Genomic DNA, 15,247 nt, shown 5'->3' with positions numbered 1-15,247 from the left:
TTGCACATAAGCAAAACCGAAGCACAAAAAAAATATTTCAAAACACACATTCTAAAGACAACAATGATAAATGTCCCTCTATTTCTTAAAGGAAAACTGTCACCAAGTTCATTCAACTTAAGAAAAAACAGACATGGTCACACATCCATAACATGCACCTTGATCTATTGCTTCTCAGCAACATTTATTAAACTAACAGGTTGTTAGTGTACTTTATGATCATGAAGTGCAACCCTGCTAGCCACATCACGGCCACCTGTAAGTAGTTGGTCCCAAGCATCCCTAGCATAAAATGGTGCAGCACTGGGGGCGACCTCCACCGCCCCAACACCAGTGCCCACAGGGGGAACGGCCCAACTGGCAGAGCAGCCCCAATGCCACTCAAGCCAGTCCCTGGGACGAGCCACCCCACAGACACAGCACCGGGGCAGCAACGGACACCAAACAGCACCACACCTGGGGGAACAGATGTAAAAAGCTCACTCACCATGTGCTCCCAGTATGAGACTGGGAGGCTTCAAGGAGGAATAGGGCCCTAATGCAGCTTCCCGGCAATTATTTAGGCCTGGGCTGAGGGGGAGGGGCGGAGTGCAGACCAAGCAAAAACAAAAAAAAAGAGGGGATAGAAAACAGAATGTGAATTCAACTTGAGAAAAAACAGACATGGTTGCACACCCACAACATGCACCTTGATCTAATGCTTCTCAGCAACATTTATTAAACTAACAGGTTGTTAGTGTACTTTATGATCATGAAGTGCAAGCCCACTATCCACGTCACGGCCACCTGTAAGTAGTGGCGCAGCACTGAGTGGCCACCACCACTGCCCCAACACCAGTGACCACAGTGGGAACGGCCCGACTGGCAGAGATGCAACAATGCCACTCAAACCAGTCCCTGGGCTGCGCCACCCCACAGACACAGTGCCGGGGCAGCAACATACGCCAAACAGCACCGCACCAGGGGGAGCTGTCACCAAGTTCACCCACACTAAACCCAATACACTGGGTTATAGTATTTGCGAACAGGAGTCCATACATGGGTCAGTTACTTTTTTGTTTTCTTTCGCTGAGTTGTCATCCACTAAAGTTCTGCTGTTTGCCCTTCACTTGCGCTCTTAACCCCTTAAGGACCAAGGACGTACCGGTACGTCCTTGGTCCTGCTCTTCCGATATAACGCGGGGTTACACAGTAACCCCGCGTCATATCATGGCGGGCCCGGCGTCATAGTGAAGCCGGGACCCGCCTCTAATAGCGCGCAGCGCCGATCACGGCGCCGCGCGCTATTAACCCTTTAGCCGCGCGCTCAAAGCTGAGCCGCGCGGCTAAAAGTGAAAGTGAAAGTTCCCGGCTAGCTCAGTCGAGCTGTTCGGGATAGCCGCGGCTAATCGCGGCATCCCGAACAGCTGACAGGACAGCGGGAGGGCCCCTTCCTGCCTCCTCGCTGTCCGATCGCCGAATGACTGCTCAGTGCCTGAGATCCAGGCATGAGCAGTCATCCGGCAGAATCGTTGATCACTGGTTTCTTATGAGAAACCAGTGATCAACATAGAAGATCAGTGTGTGCAGTGTTATAGGTCCCTATGGGACCTATAACACTGCAAAAAAAAAGTGAAAAAAAAAAGTGAATAAAGATCATTTAACTCCTCCCCTATTAAAAGTTTGAATCACCCCCCTTTTCCAATAAAAAAAAAAACACAGTGTAAATAAAAATAAAAATAAACATATGTGGTATCACCGCGTGCGGAAATGTCCGAATTATAAAAATATATCATTAATTAAACCGCTCGGTCAATGGCGTGCGCGCAAAAAAATTCCAAAGTCCAAAATAGTGCATTTTTGGTCACTTTTTATATCATTTAAAAATGAATAAAAAGTGATCAATAAGTCCTATCAATGCAAAAATGGTACCGTTAAAAACTTCAGATCACGGCGCAAAAAATGAGCCCTCATACCGCCCCATAAACGGAAAAATAAAAAAGTTATAGGGGTCAGAAGATGACAATTTTAAACGTATTAATTTTCCTGCATGTAGTTATGATTTTTTCCAGAAGTCCGACAAAATCAAACCTATATAAGTAGGGTATCATTTTAATCGTATGGACCTACAGAATACATATCAGGTGTCATTTTTACCGAAAAATGTACTACGTAGAAACGGAAGCCCCCAAAAGTTACAAAACAGCGTTTTTTTTTCAATTTTGTCGCACAATGATTTTTTTTCCCGCTTCACCATAGATTTTTGGGCAAAATGACTGAATTCATTACAAAGTATAATTGGTGGCGCAAAAAATAAGCCATCATATGGATTTTTAGGTGTAAATTTGAAAGAGTTATGATTTTTTAAAAGCAAGGAGCAAAAAACGAAAATGCAAAAACGGAAAAACCTCCGGTCCTTAAGGGGTTAAAGGGGTACTCTGGTGGAAAAACATTTTTTTTTCTTTTTTAAATCAACTGGTGCCAGAAAGTTAAACATATTTGTAAATTACTTCTATTAAAAAATCTTAATCCTTCCTGTATTTATTCTTTTCTTTTTGGAATGCTCTCTGATGACATCACGAACACACTGCTCTCTGCTGACGTTATTATAATAATAATAATAAGTCTTTATTTATTGTTGTCCTTAGTGGGATTTGAACCCAAGGCCCCAGCACTGCTAGGCAGCAGTGCTAACCACTAAGCCACCATGCTGCCCTTAGCATACATCTGCTATGCACGGTTGCTAAAATGGACAGAGATGTCAGCAGCAAGCACTGTGGTCGTGATGTCATCAGTGTTCCAAAAAGAAAGGAATTTCCTCTGTAGCATTCAGCAGCTAATAAGTACTGGAAGGATTAAGATTTTTTAATAGAAGTAATTTACAAATATGTTTAACTTTCTGGCACCAGTTGATTTAAAAAAGAAAAAAAAAATGTTTTTCCACCGGAGTACCCCTTTAAGGCAGGTCCCCTGCCGGCAGCCTTGCTTTGGGTCCCAGGAGGAAGGGGCCTTAGCCCGCCCCCCCCCCCCCCTTGTTTGCATTTTCATTTTCCTCCTGAGCGCAGTGTGTCGGGAGAGAGCACCCTGTGCAGTGTAACTACGCATGCGCCGGTCCCTCGCTACACCCTGAAGTACTTCTTTCTGAAGTCTCGCTACTCCCGACTTCCGGGTGTAGCGAGGGACCAGTGCATGCGCAGATACACTGCACAGAGCACTCTCCCGATGTGCTGCGCTCAGGGGGAAAATGAATGTGCGAACAAGGGGGGCGAGCTAAGGCCCCTTCCTCCAGGACCCAAAGCAAGGCTGCCGGTGTTTTTTTGTTGCTGAGTTGTTGTTCACTTAAGTTCCTCTGTTTGCCCTTCACTCGCGCTCTGAAGGCTGGCCCTTCAGAGCGCGAGTGAAGGGCAAACAGAGGAACTTAAGTGAACAACAACTCAGCAACAAAAAAACATAAAAAAGTAAGTGACCCATGTATGGAATCCTGTTCACCCACACTATAACCCAATGTATTGGATTTAGTGTGAGTGAACTTGGTTAAGTTAGGAAGAAAGTGCGGAAAGGAGGTAAAAAAGAAAGGCTCTGACCATGTTGACCTCCTGTTTCCTCTGTGAACTTTATTCAAAGCAATACATTGATTCATTACAACTGCCAGCCAGGCCTCCCTTGTGACAACCAACTATTTAATGGTCACTTTGCTTTGAAGTTATATAACCATACAATACTTACAAAAGAAAAATGTTATTTTTAAAAATACTTACATTCACATACAGATGACCATTAGAAACCACACATTTACTATATCCTTGACTACATAGCATCACATGGTAAAAATGCACCTGTTACGAGACAAACATACATTCATAGGGGTATCTGTAAGATGGCCATGAACAGTTTTAACTTGCTACTGAAAATCTGATTTGGTGTACATTAAATATGTCACTTGGGTAAGAGGACAGCAAGAGGAAAGCTTTATCTGTCACATTCAGAAAATGAACAAGTCCAGGTTTGGCTAATTTCACCCCTTAAGGACTCAGCCTCTTTTCACCTTAACCTCTTAAGGACGCAGGGCATACCTGTATGCCCTGTGCCTGGTCCCGGTATATAACGCGCATCATACCGGGTCAGTCCCGGCGGCTAATGGCAGCCGGGACATTGGGCTAATAGCGTGCGGCACCGATCATTGTGACGTGCGCTATTAACGCTTTAGACGCGGTGTTCATAGTTGATTGCCGCGTCTAAAATGAAAGTAAAAGCTTCCCGGCAGCTCAGTCGTGTTGATCGGGACCATCGATGTCCCAATCAGCTAGAACGCAAGTGAAGGTCCCCTTACCTGCCTCCATCGTGTCCGATCTGCGATTGATTGCTCCAAGCCTGAAATCCAGGCTTGAGCAATCGACCGCCGATAACACTGATCTTTGCATTGCCAATGCACGGCAATGATCTGTGTATGAGAACGGTATGTTCAGTGTAATAGCCACTAGGTGGGGCTGTTACACTGCAAAAAAAAGTGTGAAAAAAAGTTAATAAAGATCATTTAACCCCTTCCCTAATGAAAGTAAGAATCACCCCCCTTTTCCCATTTAAAAAAAAAAAACTGTGTAAATAAAAATAAACATATGTGGTATCGCTGCGTGTGTAAATTTCCGAACTATAAAAATATATTGTTAATTAAACTGCACAGTCAATGGTGTACACATAAAAAAAATCCAAAATAGCATATTTTTGGTTACTTTTTATACCATCAAAAAGTCAGAGCAAAACAAATGTGTGATCTGACTAGTGATTTGTACAGTGGTAGAATTATTTCATTGTCGCGGGCATCTATGACCCTTTTGATGCATCCCATGATTTTATTTGCCTTGGCAGCAGCTGCCTTACACTGGCCACAACAGGTAAATTTACTGTTAACTAAAACTCCCTAGTCCTTTTTCATGTTTGCCGTTCCCAGTGTTTTACTATTTAATACATAATCCCAGCCAGGATTTCTCCTCCCCATGTGCATTACCTTACATTTATCAGTGTTGAACCTCATCTGCAACTTCCCAGCCCAAACTTCCAACATATCCAGATCCATTTGTAATAGTGTACTGTCCTTGTGTTAACAACTTTACATAGCTTCGTATCATCTGTGAAGATTGATACTTTATTAATCAACCCCTCTACAAGGTCATTAATAAATATATTACAAAGAATAGGACCCAAAACTGACCCCTGTGGCACCCCACTAGTAACAGCCACCCACTCAAAGTATGTATCTAAGTAAGCTGCCCTTATATATAGCATGCATTGACCCATCTGAGAGGGCTCCTAGTTAAAAACCAGCCCTGTTCAGGTGTCCCAGATATATTTTAACTCCTAACACTTTTTCTAGTAAACAGTAATCTTTAACTTATTACCAACATTTCCAGTTGGAGATTTTGGATTTAACTTTACAAAGAGGTCACTGAAAAGGGCTGTCATGGGGGATTTGAAAATAGACTTCAAATCCCCCATGACAGCCCTAGCAACTTTTAATGAATAGCAACTTTCAATATTATTCAAATAGGCTTATGTTCAGAAACAACATATACTATTAAATGCTGTTTATCTATCTATCTATATATATATATATATATATATATATATATATATATATATATAATATATATATATATATATATATATATATATATATATATATATATATATATAAAACTCAAGGTGTGTGTGTGTGTATGTGTGAATGTATGTGTGTATGTTCCAGCATCACGTCCAAATGGCTAAAGATATTAACATGAAACTTGGCACACATGTTACTTATATGTCAACAACAAACATAGGATAGGTGATTTAACCCTTACTCACCCCCATTTGCCAGGGGCGGGGTTTATGTTTAAAGTCCCATACAAGTCAATGGGAAATATATGTTACTGCATAACTTCCAAACGGCTTGAGATATATCGATAATACTTGGTCACAAGTTACTTATATGTCCACTTAAAATATAGGATAGTTAATTTAACCCTTAACTACCCCCATTTGTGAGGGTCAGGGTTTTTGTTTAAAGTCCCATGCAAATCAATGGGAAATGTATGTTCTCACATAACTTCCGTACGGCTGGAGATATTTCAATACCTGGTACACATATTACGGGTCGGGATGGGAGAATGGGATAGGAGGACGCGATAGGAGGACCGGAATAGGAGGACCGGGATAGGAGGACCGGGATAGGAGGACCGGGATAGGAGGTCGGGATAGGAGGACACGATAGGAGGACGGGATAGATGGACAGGATAGGAGGACGGGATAGAAGGACGGGATAGGAGGACGGGAAAGGAGGACAGGAAAGGAGGACGGGAAAGGAGGTCGAGATATGAGGATGGGAAAGGAGGACGGGAAAGGAGGACGGGATAGGAGGATGGGAAAGGAGGATGGGAAAGGAGGACGGGATAGATGGACAGGATAGATGGAAAGGATAGGAGGACGGGAAAGGAGGACGGGAAAGGAGGTCGAGATAGGAGGACGGGAAAGGAGGCCAAGATAGGAGGACGGGAAAGGAGGACGGGATAGGAGGTCGGGATAGGAGGACGGGATAGGAGGACGCGATAGGAGGACGGGATAGGAGGACGCGATAGGAGGACCGGGATAGGAGGACCGGGATAGGAGATCGGGATAGGAGGACGCGATAGGAGGACGGGATAGGAGGACTGGATAGGAGGTCGGGATAGGAGGACTGGATAGGAGGTTGGGATAGGAGGTCGGGATAGGAGGTCAGGATAGGAGGACGGGATAGGAGGTCAAGATAGGAGGACGGGATAGGAGGTCGAGATAGGAGGACAGGATAGGAGGTTGTGATAGGAGGACTGGATAGGAGGTCGAGATAGGAGGACTGGATAGGAGGACGGGATAGGAGGACGGGATAGGAGGACAGGATAGGAGGTCGGGATAGGAGGTCGGGATAGGAGGTCGAGATAGGAGGACTGGATAGGAGGACAGGATACTTGGACGGGATAGGAGGACGGGATAGGAGGTCGGGATAGGAGGACGGGATAGGAGGTCGGGATAGGAGGTCGGAATAGGAGGATGGGATAGGAGTACAGGATAGATGGACGGGATAGCAGGATGGGAAAGGAGGACGGGAAAGGAGGACAGGATACGAGGTGATGATAGGAGGACGGGATAGGAGGTCGAGATAGGAGGATGGGAAAAGAGGACAGGATAGGAAGACGGGATAGGAGGACGGGATAGGAGGACGGGATAGGAGGACGGGATAGATGAACGGGATAGATGGACGGGATAGGAGGATGGGATAGGAGGACGGGAAAGGAGGACGGGAAAGGAGGTTGAGATAGGAGGACGGGAAAGAAGGTCGTGATATGAGGACGGGATAGGAGAACGGGATAGGAGGACGAGATAGGAGGACGGGAAAGGAGGACAGGATAGATGGACAGGATAGAAGGAAAGGATAGGAGGACGGGAAAGGAGGACGGGAAAGGAGGTCGAGATAGGAGGACGGGAAAGGAGGCCAAGATAGGAGGACGGGAAAGGAGGACGGGATAGGAGGTCGGGATAGGAGGATGGGATAGGAGGACGCGATAGGAGGACGGGATAGGAGGACGCGATAGGAGGACCGGGATAAGAGGACCGGGATAGGAGGTCGGGATAGGAGGACGCGATAGGAGGACGGGATAGGAGGACTGGATAGGAGGTCGGGATAGGAGGACGGGATAGGAGGACTGGATAGGAGGTCGGGATAGGAGGACTGGATAGGAGGTTGGGATAGGAGGTCGGGATAGGAGGTCAGGATAGGAGGTCGAGATAGGTGGATGGGATAGGAGGACGGGATAAGAGGACGGGATAGGAGGTCAAGATAGGAGGATGGGATAGGAGGTCGAGATAGGAGGACAGGATAGGAGGTTGTGATAGGAGGACTGGATAGGAGGTCGAGATAGGAGGACTGGATAGGAGGACGGGATAGGAGGACAGGATAGGAGGACAGGATAGGAGGTCGGGATAGGAGGTCGGGATAGGAGGTCGAGATAGGAGGACCGGATAGGAGGACGGGATACTTGGACGGGATAGGAGGACGGGATAGGAGGTCGGGATAGGAGGACGGGATAGGAGGTCGGGATAGGAGGTCGGAATAGGAAGATGGGATAGGAGTACAGGATAGATGGACGGGATAGCAGGACGGGAAAGGAGGACGGGAAAGGAGGACGGGATACGAGGTGATGATAGGAGGACGGGATAGGAGGTCGAGATAGGAGGATGGGAAAAGAGGACAGGATAGGAAGACGGGATAGAGGACGGGATAGGAGGACGGGATAGGAGGACGGGATAGATGAACGGGATAGATGGACGGGATAGGAGGATGGGATAGGAGGACGGGAAAGGAGGACGGGAAAGGAGGTTGAGATAGGAGGACGGGAAAGAAGGTCGTGATATGAGGACGGGATAGGAGAACGGGATAGGAGGACGAGATAGGAGGACGGGATAGGAGGTCGGGATATGACAACAATATATGAGGATGGAATATGAAGTCAAAAGCTTCCTCCTTTGTTTATTTTCCTCCCCAACAAGGTTTAGGAAGGAAAAAACGGGCAACGCCGGGTACTCAGTTAGTAAGTTAATAAAATTGCTCCAAATTCGTTAGAATTAGAAATTTATCATAGCCATGTTTTGCTTTGCAGAGAATATAAGTGATCTCTGAGGAATGTACATACTGAGTAACCTACAGTCCCTGACACTGCTAATTTTTATCTCAGAGAGACATGAACTAATAGACCAGCGAAATGCTTGTGCTCAGTTCAGCACCATCTTGGGATTTATTTATGCGTAAAGCCAGAATTTTCATTACCAGACAAACTCACAATGGATAAACTTCTTTGACAGATTTATGTAGTCTAGAAGTCTGCGTCTTCCTTACAGCCAATGCTTCTTCCATTTTAGAGAAATGACAGGAAATATGCATTGCACGAACAGAAATCCTGGAAGAAAAATACATGTCTTTCATTGTTTTTTAATGCACTTTCTAATGTATGACATGCACTATATAAAACAGCATGAGGATGGTAAGACCGGCTATGTTTCCAGGACAAATTCACTGCACTATTTTTAGTTCTTAGCCTCTTTATGAGATCACTCCGATATCTGTCAGTCAACTGGTTAAATACCGTGATCTATACAGGTCACAGCATTTAAACATTAAATGCTGCTATTCCCTGGTGTCTAATGGTCCCATAGCCCCCCCCCCCCCCCACCAACAAATTGCACGGGGGCTATGGGTTGCTAGGGAAGCCTGAGGCCTTACCTTGTCCTTGGCATGTTCCCTGGCTCTGTGATCATTTAAGACTCCCTTTGGCAGCCCTTAGCAATCATGTAAATTTCATGGATCAATGTTATGCAATAGCTTTACATTGATCTATGTAAATATAATAATTTAATAGCTCAGATATTTTTTTTAAATTATGATGGCCAATCATTAGCCATCGGCAGATGACGATGGCTTATGATTGGCCATCATAATAAAAAAACAAAATATCTGAACTATTAAATTATTATGCTTCTGATCCTGCATGGTGAACGGCGTAAACGCAAAAAAATTCCAAACACCAAAATTGTTGATTTTTGGTTACACTACATCCCAAAAAGAATGTAATAAAAACTGATCAAAAAAGCCAGAACTACACAGAAGTAGTACCGTTAAAAACTAAAGCTTATGGCGCAAAAAACAAATCCTAACATACCTCCGTAGGTGGGAAAATAAAGTTATAGGGGTGAGAACATAGTAATGAACACTACATGGTACTAAAACTACAAAACAGTAGTCGGGGAACAGCTGGAGGCACACAAACTAACAGTGATACTGTCATGACCGACTGGGGGACAGGGAAAGTGAGCCCTAACTGACCTTAAAAAGACTCTCCCTTCCTACTTGCCCATCCATCCTAAATGATGGATCGACAACTGGGCGTCGGTCCCTTCCTGCACTAAAGTGCAGTGTCGTAAAAACACAATATACATAATCGGTCACAGGCCAGAAACTGAAAACAACTAGACAACCAGATATACCAGACAGAATACAAATACTAACAAGGCAGAATATAAACTCACAAACAGAGCAGAATATAGTGAATTAACAAACAGTTTATAAACCGGATATCAGATAAACGGCAGACATGATAAAATGAAGAAGACTAGGCATGATAAGAGAACACAGCAGAATCCAGGAGATGAATGGGATAAACATAAGAACTGAGAGCCAATACAATCTGAACAGGTAAGTTACCAAGAACTATCACAAGTACAAGTGCAGGTACAAGTACAAAGGACAAAGATCAGATCAACCAAACAGGATATAAATATAGGACACTGTTCCCACTGGGACACAGAACATACAAACTGCACTCCCCACTCCACTATAGGAGTAGCCATTAATAATAAAGCCAAATAGGCTACTGGCCAGCGGACACACTTCCAGCCAGGCCTGGGCTGCCTGGCTGAGGCAGCATTCAACAAATTTATTGCGGTTGCTTTTGCAACCAACCTGCGGCCAGCCAGGGCTTCTGGCCAAAATCAAATTTGTTGTGTTTGCAACCATCCTGCAGCCATCCAGGGCTGCTGGCCAAGTAAAAATTTGTTGTGTTTGCTTTTGCAACTTACCTGCAGTCAGTCAGGGCTGCTGACCAAAATGAAATTGACTTTTTTGCAAACTTGTTACTTCCAGCCTGACCCTATGGACTTCTGGCTCACTAGATTACACCATTGGCCAGAACTTGCCCAGTTTGTCCAGTTTGCCAAGACATGTTCTGTCTTGTCCACCCTCTAGTATGGCTTCGGAGAGAGTGTTCAGCACAGAAGGCAGCGCGGTCACCCCGAAGCCAACAAGATTGTGAGCCAGCAGCGTGGAAAAACTGATGGATCAGTGAGAAATTTAAATCTCCTGTGCCAGATGCCACTTAGGCAGTACTTCCACCACCTCTGCTGGATGGTAGTGACATCAGTCCACCATCTTATGCTGGACACCAGTGACATCAGTCCATATCGTGCTATACGCTATAAACTTACGCAACATCAGTCACCACCATCTGCTGTACGTGGACTACTAGTACCACCAATCCACCATCACCCTACTTCCAGCCAGGCCTACACATACACAACCCATTATCCCAAGAAAAGGGATATTTTTTTTTAGCTTTTCATACCAGAGCTATGTCTTCTCCAGTCTTTTTAGAATGCCAATTCTGTTACTACTCCCAAAAAAAGGGATAATTTGTTGGCACGCTGCGATAAAGCCACAGTATTATCCCTCGCTTTTGTCTGCATATTTACACTGGCAGGCATCTACCGACAACCAGGGATACTTTATGCTGCTTTATTTTAATGTGAATAAGCCTAAAAAATGGGCGAGCTGGAAGAGTTACAGTATGTCGCCACAACTGATCCTTAAAAACACATTAAAACTTCTTGAATACATTCCTAACAGTGCTAGACAGTGGTATAGAGCTGTTAGGCAATGTTATAAACGTGTTTAGGGGCTTATTACATTGCCGGTTTGAGTTGAACCGAGCTCGTTATTTTCTAAAAGTTTGGCGAGTCCAGCGAACTGAACTTTTCAAACGTTCGCTCAACTCTAGTGTTCTCAGGCAAACTTAAGATGGGCTGTAATGTTTATTTTAGACACCAGCAGCTTACTTTGTGGAATCCTTCTTGTTTTTCTAATAGTGGACACATTTTTTTTTTTTTTTTTGCAATTTGTAGAGTCTTATATGGTTCTTTTGCTGTTAAGCTTGGGGTTTTCTCACATATTTCTAAGCTATCTATTGTGCTCTTGGGTTGATCTTACAAGTACCAGAACTAACCATCTCCTAGTGAGAGTCACAATCTTCAATATCCTCAATTTACAGACAATTGGTATAACATGGATTAATGTAATCCCTATGTATTTAGAAATGCGTTTATAGCCTTTTCTAGATTCATGTGTCTGTACAACATGTTGTGGATAGAAAAATGTGTGCCCCTAGCTCCTCCAACATGGGAAAATTCCTCTTAGTTATTAAAACATTAAACTTATTAAACTTTACTAAGTATGCATTAAAAAATTGTGGATCCAAAAAATAAATATGAGATATAAATGTACAGTGAAACGCTAACGTGTTTTCGAGTTACCTTTAGCTACCTGTAGCTGTTATTCACCAGGAAGGGTAGGCATAATCCTAGGCTCTTGCCATGCTGTGAAATGTTCTCTCAACAATTGAGCCTCTTTCCCATAAAGTGACTAAAAGTCAAAAAAATAAAAATTTGGTGACATATAAATGCAAGTCACTCAAACGTTTATCTTTGTGTTCCTAATTTTGACAAAAGTCAAGAAGCCTATCAATGTGTTTACAGAATGTCAATGGTAATCTACATAAACTCAAGGAAAACATTTATATGGATGTATTTCCCTTAGATGAAATTGTTGGATTTTGAGCTCTAGACCTTAAAGTTATTAGGCCTCTGTCCTGTTTACATATATGTTTATGTGTGCATGGCATACTTCCCACTTTTCTTTAAAATTCTGACTTGTACATAGATAAAATATCCTTTTAACCCCTTAACGACCAAGGACGTATATTAATCGTATGGACCTATAGAATAAAGACAAGATGTAATTTCTACGGAAGCCCCCAAAAGTTACAAAATTGCGTTTTTTCTTCAATTTCGTCACACAATGATTTTTTTCGCGTTTCACCATAGATTTTTGGATAAAATGACTGATGTCACTGCAAAGTAAAATTGGTGGCGCAAAAAATAAGCCATCATATGGATTTTTAGGTGCACAATTGAAAGGGTTATGATTTTTAAAAGGTGAGAAAGGAAAAAAACGAAAGTGCAGAAACAGAAAAACCCATGGTCCTTAAGGGGTTAACATTAAGTATTATCTCTTCAGGTGCATTTAATCTATTTTATTAAGCAGGAAAAGTACCTGGTGCAGCAAGATCATTTTTATCAAGGCCACTCTGTCAGCCATAGAAAGGGGGAGCTTCCCCCAGACTTGCATCATTTTCTTTATTAGGGGATTAAAATTTACTTCCATAAATCTATAAGAGTCAGTTGTAATCTTAACTCCTAAATACTCCAGCTCCTGATCATCCTTTACTATTCCAAGTGGAACGTCTCCTTCCCTCATGCAGAAGCCAATGGGCATAATATATGACTTCAGCCAGTTAATCTCCAACCCTGAATACTTCCCGAAATTTAAGAAGACTCCGATAATCTCTGCCAAAGCAACCAGCGAGTTCTGGACAAAGAGAAGGAGATCATCCATGTACATAGAGAGTCTGTGTTCTTCATTATTCATAAAAAAAAAAAAACTCTACTGTAGAAAGCTTCCTAATCATATTAGCCAAAGGCTCTATATAATGCAAAAAGAAGAGGGGAGAGGGGACACCCTTGTCAGGTCCCTCTACCCAGTACCAAGCCCCGAGACATAGTCTTACCCCATATTATTTTTGCAGTCGGTTGTGCATTTAAAAGCTTGATCCACTTTATAAATTTCTCCCCAACTACTCTCAAAACCTCCCACATAAAGCTCCACTCCACCCTGTCAAATGCTATAGTAGCGTCCAGAGACAGGATGGAACGGAGCCTACCCTCCCCCTCTGAATATTACCATACGTTCTCTCAATATTAGAGAATAAAGTTTGATCCTTACTAATCAAGCTTCCAATAACACGACTGAGTCTATTAGCTAGGATTTTAGACAAAATTTTCACATCTGCATTCAATTGGTCCATATGATTCCACGTGTAACAATTTTTTTTTCTTTTGGAATTAACAAAATATGCGCTTCTAACATAGATTTAGGGAGCGACCCCCCAATACAGGATTCATTAATAATATCTAAAATTATATGGACAGTACATAACGTTTTTTTTTATAAATGCCAAACGGCAACCCGTCCGGCCCAGGGGCAGATTTCACTGGGGATGATAGTATAACCTCTCGCACTTCTCCCAGGCTAATAGGAGAGTCTAAGTCCAAGACCTCCTGTAGTGTAACTCTAGATAGATTCGCCCCTTGAAGATAGTCCTTACACTTCAACTGTCCCTCCTGAATTTCCAAACTATATAGCTTTCTAAAGAACTTCTCAAATACCTCAGCTACATTCTCAGACTCATTAACCATCTCCCCATCCTTGTTGTATCTATATACACTATATACACTGACTAGAACTCTGAGAGTTAACTAGACAGGCCAACATAGCATTCGGCTTCCCACCCTCACAAAAGTATTTTTGATCAGCAAAAGACACCTTATTCTGTGTTTTCTCCCTTTGCCAAAGTTCTAGCTCCCTTTGAGACCCTTTTAGTTTATTCAAATTGGGGATTGTATTTGAAACCGAAAATGCATTTTCTGCTTCCTTTGCTATATCTATGAACTCTTCCTCTCTTTTTCCTAAAAAACTTTTTTTTCTTATTAATTTCCCCAAATAATATCCCCCTAAAGAAAGCTTTAAACGCATCCCAAACTACCCAAATATCTGCCGAATTTCTTTTAATTTGCCAGAATGCCTTAATCTCTTCCTCCAAATATTCATCTTTCCCAAGGACTGTAAGCCAGTGGGCATTGATTCTTAGGGGCTGTTACGCCGAGTGCTCCGGGTCCCTGCTCCTCCCCGGAGCGCTCGCGGCGTTCTCCCTTCTGCAGCGCCCCGGTCAGACCCGCTGACCGGGAGCGCTGCACTGACATTTGCGATGGGGATGCGATTCGCATAGTGGGACGCGCCCACTCGCGAATCGCATCCCAAGCCACTTACCCGTCCCGGTCCCCGGCTGTCATGTTCTGGCGCGCGCGGCTCCGCTCTCTAAGATTTAAAGGGCCAGTGCACCAGTGATTGGTGCCTGGCCCAATCAGTCTAATCAGCTTCCACCTGCTCCCTGTGTATATAACCTCACTTCCCCTTTCCTCCCTTGCCAGATCTTGTTGCCTTGTGCCAGAGAAAGCGTTTAGTGTGGTCCAAAGCCTGTGTTCCAGACCTTCTGCTATTGTTATTGACTACGAACCTTGCCGCCTGCCCCCGACCTTCTGCTACGTCTGACCTTGCCTCTGCCTAGTCCTTCTGTCCCACGCCTTCTCAGCAGTCAGTGAGGTTGAGCCATTGCCGGTGGATACGACCTGGTTGCTACCGCCGCAGCAAGACCATCCCGCTTTGCGGTGGGCTCTGGTGAAAACCAGTAGCAACCTAGAACCGGTCCACCGACACGGTCCACGCCAATCCCTCGCTGACACAGAGGATCCACATCCA

General features: G+C 43.9%; 1 long non-coding RNA gene across 1 annotated transcript in view; it reads right to left on the bottom strand.

Moving 5' to 3' along the window:
- Nucleotides 1-8,781: 8,781 nt before the first annotated feature.
- Nucleotides 8,782-15,247, bottom strand: part of LOC130302802 (uncharacterized) — a 39,430-nt gene continuing 32,964 nt past the window's right edge. Inside the window, exons 2-3 of the long non-coding RNA XR_008852959.1 lie at nt 12,127-12,235; nt 8,782-8,945 (exon numbers count right to left, since the gene is read on the bottom strand). This is a non-coding gene — a long non-coding RNA (uncharacterized LOC130302802). The remainder of the gene's footprint in view (nt 8,946-12,126; nt 12,236-15,247) is intronic.

This window comes from Hyla sarda, chromosome 1 (genome assembly GCF_029499605.1).
Source record: "Hyla sarda isolate aHylSar1 chromosome 1, aHylSar1.hap1, whole genome shotgun sequence".
Classification (NCBI taxonomy): Eukaryota; Metazoa; Chordata; class Amphibia; order Anura; family Hylidae; genus Hyla; species Hyla sarda.
This window is presented reverse-complemented; position numbering and strand designations above follow the sequence as displayed.